The sequence below is a fragment of the Bombina bombina genome, chromosome 10, assembly GCF_027579735.1.
Source record: "Bombina bombina isolate aBomBom1 chromosome 10, aBomBom1.pri, whole genome shotgun sequence".
NCBI lineage: Eukaryota > Metazoa > Chordata > Amphibia > Anura > Bombinatoridae > Bombina > Bombina bombina.
Window position 1 is genome coordinate 218,896,918 of NC_069508.1, and position 12,598 is coordinate 218,909,515.

Consider the following 12,598-nt stretch of genomic DNA (forward strand, 5'->3'; position numbering starts at 1 on the left):
TTGGTCTGAGATTGAATCTGGCAAAAGGAATGATGTTCATGCTGGACACCATGAGACCAATCACCTCCATACACCGAGCCACAGAGGGCCTTAAGGACATCTGGAGGGAAAGCAAAGTTAGCTTTCAACGTCTCTGGTCTGTAAGGAATATCCTCATGGATATGGAGTCTATTATAGTGCCCAGGAATTCCACCTTGGTACTGGGAATAAGAGAACTAATTTCTAAGTTTATCTTCCATCCATGAGATTGAAGAAGAAATAGAAGATCTTTCGAATGGTCCTCTGTCAGATGACAGGATGGTGCTAGAACCATAATATCGTCCAAGTATGGCGCTACTGCTAAACCTCTGTTTCTGGCCACTGCAAGCAGAGCCCCTAGAACCTTCGTAAAAGCTCTTGGAGCAGTAGATAGACCAAACAGCAGTGCAATAAACTGAAAGTGCTGGTCCAGGAACGCCAACCTTAGGAACTTAAAGTGTTCCTTGTGTATTGGAACGTGAAGGTAAGCATCCTTCAGATCTATCGTGTTCATGAACTGTCCTTTCTGAACTAAGGGAAGGATGGACCTTACTGTCTCCATCTTGAACGAGGGGACAGATAGGAATTTGTTTAAGCACCTTAGGTCCAGAATCAAGTGGAAAATTCCCTGCTTTGGAACCACAATAAGGTTTGAGTAGTACCCCAGACCTTTTTCTGCAAGAGGTACCGGTGCAATGACTCCCAGGGAGGAGAGATCCCTCACACACCCCAGAAAAGCTTCTTGCTTTTCTGGCCTTAAAGACAGGTTTGAGAATAGGAATCTGCCCCTGGGTGGATGAGACTTGAAACCTATTCTGTATCCCTGAGCGATGACCTCCAGGACCCACGGGTCTTGCACGTCCCCAAACCATGCGTCTGAAAAGAGCAATAGTCTGCCCCCTACAAGATCCAAAGCCAGATCGGGGGCCGCCCCTTCATGCCAACTTTGACTTGGCGGGGTTCTTGTTTTGCTTGGATTTATTCCAGGACTGAGTCAACTTCCAAGTCCCCTTGGATTGCTCTGACTTTGCGGAGGGCTGCTGATGTTGGGATTTATTCCAAACGAAAGGAATTAGAACCTTGTCCTTTAGGTTTGTTCTCTTTATACTGCGGTAAAAAGGCACCTTTGCCTCCAGTAACTGTGGAGATAATTGAGTCCAGGCCTGGACAAAATAGAATATTTCCCTTAAATGGGAGGGAAAGAAGTCTTGACTTCAAAGTCATGTCCGCAGACTAGGACTTCAGCCAGAGTGCCCTGCGGACTTGAACAGAAAACCTGAAGCCTTAGCATTCAGGCGAATAATTTGCATATTTTCATCACAAATAAAAGAATTAGCCACCCTTAAGGCCTTAATCCTTTCCTGGATCACGTCGAAGTGACCCTCCACCTCGATCAACTCAGATAAGGAGTCGCACCGGTAGGTAGCTGCTCCAGCAACTGCAGCAACAGCCACTGACGGTTAAAACAAATATCCTGTATGTTGAAACATCCTTCTTAACAGAGTTTATATCTTCTTATCCATGGGCTCTTTAAACAACAAACTATCCTCAAGTGGGATAGTAGTGCACTTAGCAAGCATGGAGACAGCACCATCCACCTTAGGGATGGAACACCACAACTCCAATTGAGAGTCCGGAACCAGGAATAATTTTTTAAAGGAAGAAGGGGAAAATGAAGAACCAATTCTTTCCCATTCATTCTTAATAATGTTCGCCATCTTTACGGGAACCGGGAAAGTCTGTGGTACAACCCTGTCCTCGTAGACCTTATCTAATTTAGGAATCAAAGGTTCTTCAGGCAATTTAGGCTCTGGAACCTCTAAAGTAGCCAAAACTTCCTTTAGCATAAAGCGTAAATGTTCAATTCTAAATCTAAAGTCTGGTTTCTCCGCAGCTGGAGGCTTAGAGGCAGCAGATTCCGACCCAGAAAGAGCATCCTCTGAAGTATCAGAGGCATCTTCATCAACGGATAATCTTGTATCAGATATATCCAATAAGCTATTAGATGACCCCTGGGATGGATAGCAATATTTGACCTTTCGCTTGCGCTTAGCAGGGCGAGGTAAAGCACTAAAGGCAGCAGACACTACTCACAATATAGACAGGCATTAGACTTAGGTAAAGAGGGAGTACCCTCTAACGCATCAGAATCCTCCATAGATTGCACTTATAAAGCAGACTATTGATAAAAGATAAAACAGCAGCTTTATACCCCCAATGGCTGGGGCAATCACCACCTCCTATGACCCAGGCCAAATGTGGTGCACAATGCAGGACTGCCCCTGCTATAGGAAAAAGCGTGCCAAGTCTTTCAGGCTGCGCAGCTTACAAAAAACGAAAGTAAAACCTGTATGTTCCAACATCTGCCTGAACCTCATCTCACACATGTCGCAGCATAATCATAATAAAATAAATTATGAGATTAATCCCCCCTGTTCAATAATCCCCCTCTAGAGATATTAACCCTTGACTCCATACAAATAAAAGGAGCCACACTGTGTAAAAATGTAAACGATCTTACCGGAATCTATGCCGTGGAACAGAAACACAGACTCTGAAGTTTGACAGTCTTGTAGCAACGCTCCTGACATGGACTTGAGTAATGGAAGCAGGCAGTGAAACTCGTCAACACTGATTGCTTAGGAGCTGTTAATACGAGTCTGGATAAATTCACAGAAAGACTCTCCCTGCATCTCCAGACTCTAACATTCGTCAATGCTCTCACTGAGAGGCTGACAAGACTACTTAAATCTCCAGTCCCATTTCGAAGGGCAGATACCCTTCATAAGGAACTACTCCATATCTTCTGACACTTCTATGCCAACCTCCTGTGGCGAAAGGCAAAGAATGACTGGGATATGAGGGAAGTAGGGGGAGTATTTGAGCGTTTGGCTGGGGTGTCTTTGCCTCCTCCTGGTGGCCAGGTTCAGTATTTCCCAACAGCAAGGAATGATGTAGTGGACTCTCCTCATATTAAGAAGGAAATGGATTGCAAAATCGCCGCTGCGCAAGTGCAAAGTTCATTACACCTCCCTTGTATACCGCCCTATATGTTCTTAAAAGGTTATAAACTTTTTTTTTGTTTATTGTTATGCTGCATTTGAATATAGCATTTCCATTTTTCAATAAATATTATTTCTAAATCTGAAAATGTATCATATTGTTCAATAATCATATATTGATTAAGCAAATTTATTAAAGCAGATAGCAGAGAAGACATTCTAAATTTTAGTAATTAAAAAAATCAGTTTTCTTCCCAGAAATATTATGAATATAAGAAATTCTTGATTTGTACTATTCTTGATGTGCTAAATAATAATATTTAAAGAATATCAAATTACATTTTTGTTTTGTTCCAGAAATTTTGCATTTTAGGGCATGACAATAACCGATGGACCAAATCTGTCAATTTAAAATGATATTTTAGACAGTTTTCCTTTTCCATATTAACCCAATTTTTTAATTTTCCAAAGGTACATGGAAGACATTTCAAGAAAATAGGTGTCTGAAAATAAAAGTAATTAAAGGATCCTACTACAATCAAGCGTCCTTGAATTAATTGTAAAAAAGTGCCGTATGACTAGCGCGCCATGCGACAGCCATCAGCCAATCACAAAATCCATATACATATATACTGTAAACCTTTGTACATGCTCAGTAGGAGCTGTTTGCATATAAAAAGATTGTGCACATTTAGATGGTGAAAATGAATTAAATTTTTTTTATAAATTGTGTGCTCTATCTGAATCATGAAAGTTTAATTTTGACTTTACTGTCCCTTTAACACTTTAAATAGATACTATTGGGCCAATTTATCAAAGTCTGGCGGACATGATATGCTGTAGCGTATCATGTCCGCTAGACATAGCTGAGAGCATATACTGTAGCGTATAATATCCGCTAGACATCGCTGAGAGCATATGCTGTAGCGTATCATATCCGCTAGACATCGCTGAGAGCATATGCTGTAGCGTATCATGTCAGCTAGACATCGCTGAGAGCATATGCTGTAGCGTATCATGTCCGCTAGACATCGCTGAGAGCATATGCTGTAGTGTATCATGTCCGCTAGACAGCGCTGAGAGCATATGCTGTAGCGTATCATGTCCGCTAGACATCGCTGAGAGCATATGCTGTAGCGTATCATATTCGCTAGACATCGCTGAGAGCATATGCTGTAGCGTATCATATTCGCTAGACATCGCTGAGAGCATATGCTGTAGCGTATCATGTCCGCTAGACATCGCTGAGAGCATATGCTGTAGCGTATCATGTCCGCTAGACATCGCTGAGAGCATATGCTGTAGCGTATCATGTCCGCTAGACATCGCTGAGAGCATATGCTGTAGCGTATCATGTCCGCTAGACATCGCTGAGAGCATATGCAGTAGCGTATCATGTCCGCTAGACATCGCTGAGAGCATATGCTGTAGCGTATCATGTCCGCTAGACATCGCTGAGAGCATATGCTGTAGCGTATCATATCCGCTAGACATCGCTGAGAGCATATGCTGTAGCGTATCATATCCGCTAGACATCGCTGAGAGCATATGCTGTAGCGTATCATGTCCGCTAGACATCGCTGAGAGCATATGCTGTAGCGTATCATATTCGCTAGACATCGCTGAGAGCATATGCTGTAGCGTATCATATTCGCTAGACATCGCTGAGAGCATATGCTGTAGCGTATCATGTCCGCTAGACATCGCTGAGAGCATATGCTGTAGCGTATCATGTCCGCTAGACATGGCTGAGAGCATATGCTGTAGCGTATCATGTCCGCTAGACATCGCTGAGAGCATATACTGTAGCGTATCATATCCGCTAGACACCGCTGAGAGCATATGCTGTAGCGTATCATGTCCGCTAGACATCGCTGAGAGCATATGCTGTAGCGTATCATATTCGCTAGACATCGCTGAGAGCATATGCTGTAGCGTATCATGTCCGCTAGACATCGCTGAGAGCATATGCTGTAGTGTATCATATCCGCTAGACATAGCTGAGAGCATATGCTGTAGCGTATCATATACGCTAGACATCGCTGAGAGCATATGCTGTAGCGTATCATATTCGCTAGACATCGCTGAGAGCATATGCTGTAGCGTATCATGTCCGCTAGACATCGCTGAGAGCATATGCTGTAGTGTATCATATCCGCTAGACATAGCTGAGAGCATATGCTGTAGCGTATCATATCCGCTAGACATCGCTGAGAGCATATGCTGTAGCGTATCATGTCCGCTAGACATCGCTGAGAGCATATGCTGTCGGCATTTAACACTGAAAATGTATCATATTGTTCAATAATCATATATTGATTAAGCAAATTTATTAGTGAACTGCTTGTGCAATATCTCGCAGCCAACTGGCCACTAGCATGGGGTGTCAATCAACCCGATCGTATAGGATCGAACGGATTGATGTCCACAGCCTCAGAGGCAGTGGACCGCTGCTTCATAACTGCTATTTCCGGCAAGCCTAAAGGCTCCCGCAGAAACAGGGGCATCAGGGGCCATTAGGCCCTTGATAAATCGGCCCCTAAAACTTACAGGAAGAGGATAAAATTCACAGAACCCTATTGATGGACACTGACAAGGCCACAAGCATAAAAAAACGTTTTCTCAGAGCATAAAAATTTATTAAAAAAAAACTAAAACTTTAAATAAAGTGACATAAAAATGCAAAAAGAATATTCTCTAAAGTTGTTAGTTCTAGACCTAACTGGAAGATGCTTTATTTATTCAGCTTGCCTTTCTGTATTTGTGGGTTTTCTAATTCTGAGAAATGGAAGTGCACCCTACAGACTTTACTTGCCTAACCCTACATAGCTTTTCTTAAAGTGACAATAAAGTCAAAATTAAACTTTCATGATTAAGAAAGAGCATGCAGTTTAATGAGACTTTCTAGTTTACTTCCATTGTCAAATTTTGCAGTCTTTTTATAGGCACACTTTCTGAGACATTAGCTCCTACTAAGCATGTATATACGTATACTAGTCTGTGATTGGCTTATGACTGATACGGGGGGGGCAGCAAATGGGGGGAACTTCAATCCTATTGGCTGATTGCATCAGCCAATAGGATTTTTTTTACCTTAATTCCGATTGGCTGATAGAATTTTATCAGCCAATCGGAATCTAAGGGACGCCATCTTGGATGACGTCACCTAACGGTACCTTCATTCATCTTTAGTCGTCGGATGAAGAGGATGCTCCGCGTCGGATGTCTTGAAGATATAACCTCTCCGCGCCGGATGGATGAAGATAGAAGATTCCGTCTGGATGAAGACTTCTGCCCGTCTGGAGGACCACTTTGCCTGGCTTGGATGAAGACTTATCCCGGCTTCGTTGAGGACTTCGGCCCAGCTTGGATGAAGACTTCTCCCGGTAGGTCGATCTTCAGGGGGTTAGTGTTAGGTTTTTTTAAGGGTGTATTGGGTGGGTTTTATTTTTAGGTTAGGGATTGGACCTGCAAAAGAGCTAACTGCCCTTTTAAGGGCAATGCTCATCCAAATGCCCTTTTCAGCTTAGGTTTTTTTAGATAGTATTTTATTTGCGGTTGTGCGGGTGGTGGGTTTTACTGCTGGGGGGGTTGTTTGTATTTTTTTTTTACAGGTAAAAGAGCTGATTACTTTGGGGCATTGCCCCGCAAAAGGCCCTTTTAAGGGCTATTGGTATTTTAGTTTAGGCTAGGGTTTTTTTTTTATTTTGGGGGGCTTTTTTAATTTTAATAGGGCTATTAGATTAGATGTAATTAGTTTAAATATCTGTAAATTTTCTGTAATTTAGGTTTTTTTTTTGTACTTTAGCTAATTTAATTTAATTTAGGTAATTGTATTTAATTTATTTAATTTATTTAATTATAGTGTAGTGTTAGGTGTTAGTGTAACTTAGGTTAGGTTTTATTTTACAGGTACTTTTGTATTTATTTTAGCTAGGTAGTTATTAAATAGTTAATAACTATTTAATAACTATTCTACCTAGTTAAAATAAATACAAACTTTCCTGTAAAATAAAAACAAACCCTAACGCCTAGATTTAGAGTTCTGCGGCCAAAGGGGTGCGTTAGCTACGCATGCTTTTTTTCCCCCCGCACCTTTTAAATACCGCTGGTATTTAGAGTTCACAGAAGGGCTGCGTTAGGCTCCAAAAAGGGAGCGTAGAGCATATTTACCGCCACTGCAACTCTAGATACCAGCGTTGCTTACGGACGCGGCCAGCTTCAAAAACGTGCTCGTGCACGATTCCCCCATAGAAAACAATGGGGCAGTTTGAGCTGAAAAAAAACCTAACACCTGTAAAAAAGCAGCGTTCAGCTCCTAACGCAGCCCCATTGTTTATTATGGGGAAACACTTCCTACGTCTGCACCTAACACCCTAACATGTACCCCAAGTCTAAACACCCCTAACCTTACACGTATTAACCCCTAATCTGCCTCCCCCGCTATCGCTGACCCCTGCATATTATTATTAACCCCTAATCTGCCGCTCCGTACACCGCCGCCAGCTACGTTATCCCTATGTACCCCTAATCTGCTGGCCCTAACATCGCCGACCCCTATATTATATGTATTAACCCCTAATCTGCCGCCCCCGCTATCGCTGACACCTGCATATTATTATTAACCTCTAATCTGCCGCTCCGTACACCGCCGCAACCTACATTATACCTATGTACCCCTAATCTGCTGCCCCTAACACAGCCGACCCCTATATTATATTTATTAACCCCTAATCTGCCGTCCCCAACTACCTACAATAATTAACCCCTAATCTGCCGACCGGAGCTCACCGCTACTATAATAAATGTATTAACCCCTAATCCGCCTCACTCCCGCCTCAATAACCCTATAATAAATAGTATTAACCCCTAATCTGCTCTCCCTAACATCGCCAACACCTAACTTCAAGTATTAACCCCTAATCTGCCGACTGGAGCTCACCGCTACTCTACTAAATTTTTTAACCCCTAAAGCTAAGTCTAACCCTAACCCTAACACCCCCCTAAGTTAAATATAATTTTTATCTAATGAAATAAATTAACTCTTATTAAATAAATTATTCCTATTTAAATCTAAATACTTACTTGTAAAATAAACCCTAATATAGCTACAATATAAATTATAATTATATTGTAGCTATTTTAGGATTAATATTTATTTTACAGGTAACTTTGTATTTATTTTAACCAGGTACAATAGCTATTAAATAGTTACCTAGTTAAAATAATTACAAAATTACCTGTAAAATAAATCCTAACCTAAGTTACAATTAAACCTAACACTACACTATCAATAAATAAATTAAATAAACTACCTACAATTATCTACAATTAAACCTAACACTATACTATCAATAAATTAATTAAATACAATACCTACAAATAAATACAATGAAATAAACTAACTAAAGTACAAAAAATAAAAAAGAACTAAGTTACAAAAAATAAAAAAATATTTACAAACATTAGAAAAATATTACAACAATTTTAAACTAATTACACCTACTCTAAGCCCCCTAATAAAATAAAAAAGCCCCCCAAAATAAAAAAATGCCCTACCTTATTCTAAATTAAAAAAGTTCAAAGCTCTTTTACCTTACCAGCCCTGAAAAGGGCCCTTTGCGGGGCATGCCCCAAAGAATTCAGCTCTTTTGCCTGTAAAAAAAAACATACAATACCCCCCCAACATTACAACCCACCACCCACATACCCCTAATCTAACCCAAACCCCCCTTAAATAAACCTAACACTAAGCCCCTGAAGATCTCCCTACCTTGTCTTCACCTCACCGGGTTCAGCGATCGGTCCAGAAGAGGGTCCGAAGTCTTGATCCAAGCGGCGGCTGAAGAACTCCATCATCGGGCTGAAGTCGGAAGTCCATCATTGGGATGAAGTCTTCTATCAAGCGGCATCTTCAATCTTCTTTCTTCCGGAGCGGAGCGGAGCCATCTTCTTCCCAGCCGACGCGGATCCATCCTCTTCAACCAACGCCTACTCGCCGAATGACGGTTCCTTTAAATGACGTCATCCAAGATGGCGTCCCTCGAATTCCAATCGGAATTAAGGTAGGAATATTCTGATTGGCTGATGGAATCAGCCAATCAGATTCAAGTTCATCAGCCAATCAGAATATTCCTACCTTAATTCCGATTGGCTGATAGAATCCTATCAGCCAATCAGAATTCGAGGGACGCCATCTTGGATGACGTCATTTAAAGGAACCGTCATTCGGCGAGTAGGCGTCGGTTGAAGAGGATGGATCCGCGTCGGCTGGGAAGAAGATGGCTCCGCTCCGGAAGAAAGAAGATTGAAGATGCCGCTTGATAGAAGACTTCATCCCGATGATGGACTTCCGACTTCAGCCCGATGATGGAGTTCTTCAGCCGCCGCTTGGATCAAGACTTCGGACCCTCTTCTGGACCGATCGCTGAACCCGGTGAGGTGAAGACAAGGTAGGGAGATCTTCAGGGGCTTAGTGTTAGGTTTATTTAAGGGGGGTTTGGGTTAGATTAGGGGTATGTGGGTGGTGGGTTGTAATGTTGGGGGGGGGGTATTGTATGTTTTTTTTTACAGGCAAAAGAGCTGAAGTCTTTGGGGCATGCCCCGCAAAGGGCCCTTTTCAGGGCTGGTAAGGTAAAAGAGCTTTTCTATTTTAATTTTAGAATAGGGTAGGGCATTTTTTTATTTTGGGGGTCTTTGTTATTTTATGAGGGGGCTTAGAGTAGGTGTAATTAGTTTAAAATTGTTGTAATATTTTTCTAATGTTTGTAAATATTTTTTATTTTTTGTAACTTAGTGCTTTTTTATTTTTTGTACTTTAGTTAGTTTATTTCATTGTATTTATTTGTAGGTATTGTATTTAATTAATTTATTGATAGTGTAGTGATAGGTTTAATTGTAGATAATTGTAGATAGTTTATTTAATTAATGTATTGATAGTGTAGTGTTAGGTTTAATTGTAACTTAGGTTAGGATTTATTTTACAGGTAATTTTGTAATTATTTTAACTAGGTAACTATTAAATAGTTATTAACTATTTAATAGCTATTGTACCTGGTTAAAATAAATACAAAGTTGCCTGTAAAATAAATATTAATCCTAAAATAGCTACAATATAATTATTATTTATATTGTAGCTATATTAGGGTTTATTTTACAGGTAAGTATTTAGCTTTAAATAGGAATAATTTATTTAATAAGAGTTAATTTATTTCGTTAGATAAAAATTATATTTAATTTAGGGGGGTGTTAGTGTTAGGGTTAGACTTAGCTTTAGGGGTTAACAAATTTAGTAGAGTAGCGGTGAACTCCGGTCGGCAGACTAGGGGTTAATACTTGAAGTTAGGTGTCGGCGATGTTAGGGAGAGGAGATTAGGGGTTAATACTATTTATTATAGGGTTATTGAGGCGGGAGTGAGGCGGATTAGGGGTTAATACATTTATTATAGTAGCGATGAGCTCCGGTCGGCAGATTAGGGGTTAATTATTGTAGGTAGGTGGAGGGGACGTTGGGGGTGGCATATTAGGGGTTAATAAATATAATATAGGGGTCGGCGGTGTTAGGGGAAGCAGATTAGGGGTACATAGGGATAACGTAGGTGGCCGCGGTGTACGGAGCGGCAGATTAGGGGTTAAAAAATTTTAATATAGTGGCGGCGATGTGGGGGGACCTCGGTTTAGGGGTACATAGGTAGTTTATGGGTGTTAGTGTACTTTAGAGCACAGTAGTTAAGAGATTTATAAACCAGCGTTAGCCCAGAAAGCTCTTAACTACTGACTTTTTTTTTGCGGCTGGAGTTTTGTCGTTAGATGTCTAACTTCAGCCAAGACTCTAAATACCGGCGTTAGAAAGATCCCATTGAAAAGATAGGATACGCAAATGGCGTAGGGGGTTCTGCGGTATGGAAAAGTCGCGGATGCAAAGTGAGCGTTAGACCCTTTCCTGACTGACTCCAAATACCAGCGGGCGGTAAAAACCAGCGTTAGGAGCCTCTAACGCTGGTTTTGACGGCTACCGCCCAACTCTAAATCTAGGCCTTAGATAGCTACAATGTAACTATTAGTTATATTGTAGCTAGCGTAGGGTTTATTTTATAGGTAAGTATTTAGTTTTAAATAGGATTAATTTAGTTAATGCTATTAATTTATTTAGACTTATTTAAATTATATTTAAGTTAGGGGGTGTTAGGGTTAGACTTATATTTAGGGGTTAATACATTTAGTATAGTGGTGGCGACGTTGGGGGCAGCAGATTAGGGGTTAATAAATGTAGGTAGGTGGAGGAGATGTTAGGGACGGCAGATTGGGGTTAATAATATTTAACTAATGTTTGCGAGGCAGGAGTGCGGCGGTTTAGGGGTTAATATGTTTAATATAGGGGTGGCTACGTTGGGGGCGGCAGATTAGGGGATAATAAGTGTAGGTAGGTTGCGGCGACATTGGGGGCGGCAGATTAGGGGTTAATAAATAGTATGTAGGTGTCGGCGATGTTGGGGCAGCAGATTAGGGGTTAATACATATAATGTACGTGGCAGCAGTGTCTGGAGCGGCAGATTAGGGGTTAATAAGTATAATGTAGGTGATGGCGATGTCGGGGGAGGCAGATTAGGGGTTAATAAATGTAAGATTAGGGGTGTTTAGACTCGGGGTTCATGTTAGGGTGTTAGGTGTAGACATAAATTTTATTTCCCCAAAATAATCAATGGGGCTGCGTTACTGAGTTTTACGCTGCTTTTTTGCAGGTGTTAGACTTTTTCTCAGCCGGCTCTCCCTGTTGATTCCTATGGGGAAATCATGCACAAGCACGTACGACCAGCTCACCGCTGACTTAAGCAGCGCTGGTATTGGAGTGCGGTAATGAGCAAAATTTTGCTCAACGGGTTTCTAAAAACTCGTAATACCAGCGCTGCATGTAAGTGAGCGGTGAGACAAAACTGCACGTTAGCACCGCGTAGCCTATAACGCAAAACTCATAATTTAGGCCTAAATATTCTTAAAAGACCATTAAATACAGCAAAATTGCATAATTAACAAGTGCAATGCAGTAACAGTTACTCTGAATTTCAAATAAGTAGATTTTTTCTGACAATCCCACCCATTTGTCAGCCCTTGTATCATGTGACAGTCATTAGCCAATCACAGAGTAGTATACATATACACTGTAAACTCTTGCACATGCTCAGCATGATAATGCACTGTGGCTGAGCTCTGTAGCAAACCAAGGGTTGCCGGTTCGATCCCAGGCGAGGTCCACTCAGCCTTTCATCCTTCCGAGGTCAATAAAATGAGCAGCGCCTTGAGACCCTTACGGATGATTAGCCGCACTTTACAAGTACCCAATACATACATGCTCAGTAGCAGCTGGTGTCTCAGAAAGTCTGCATATAAAAAGACTGCTCAATTTGATAATGGAAGAAAATTAAAAAGTCTTCTAAAACATGCATCTATCTGAATCATGTAAGTTTAATTTTCACTTTAGTGTACCTTTAACAAAGGCGGCCAGGGGCCTTGCATCTGGTGACCACTGTGCACAACGCAGGCCCTAGCATCAAGTCTGCCTGTCATGCTTTTGGCCACTA

General features: G+C 41.2%; 1 protein-coding gene across 1 annotated transcript in view; it reads right to left on the minus strand.

Moving 5' to 3' along the window:
• DNAI4 (dynein axonemal intermediate chain 4) overlaps positions 1–12,598 on the minus strand; it is a 603,028-nt gene that overhangs the window by 310,986 nt on the left and 279,444 nt on the right. The gene's annotated exons all lie outside the window — the stretch shown is intronic.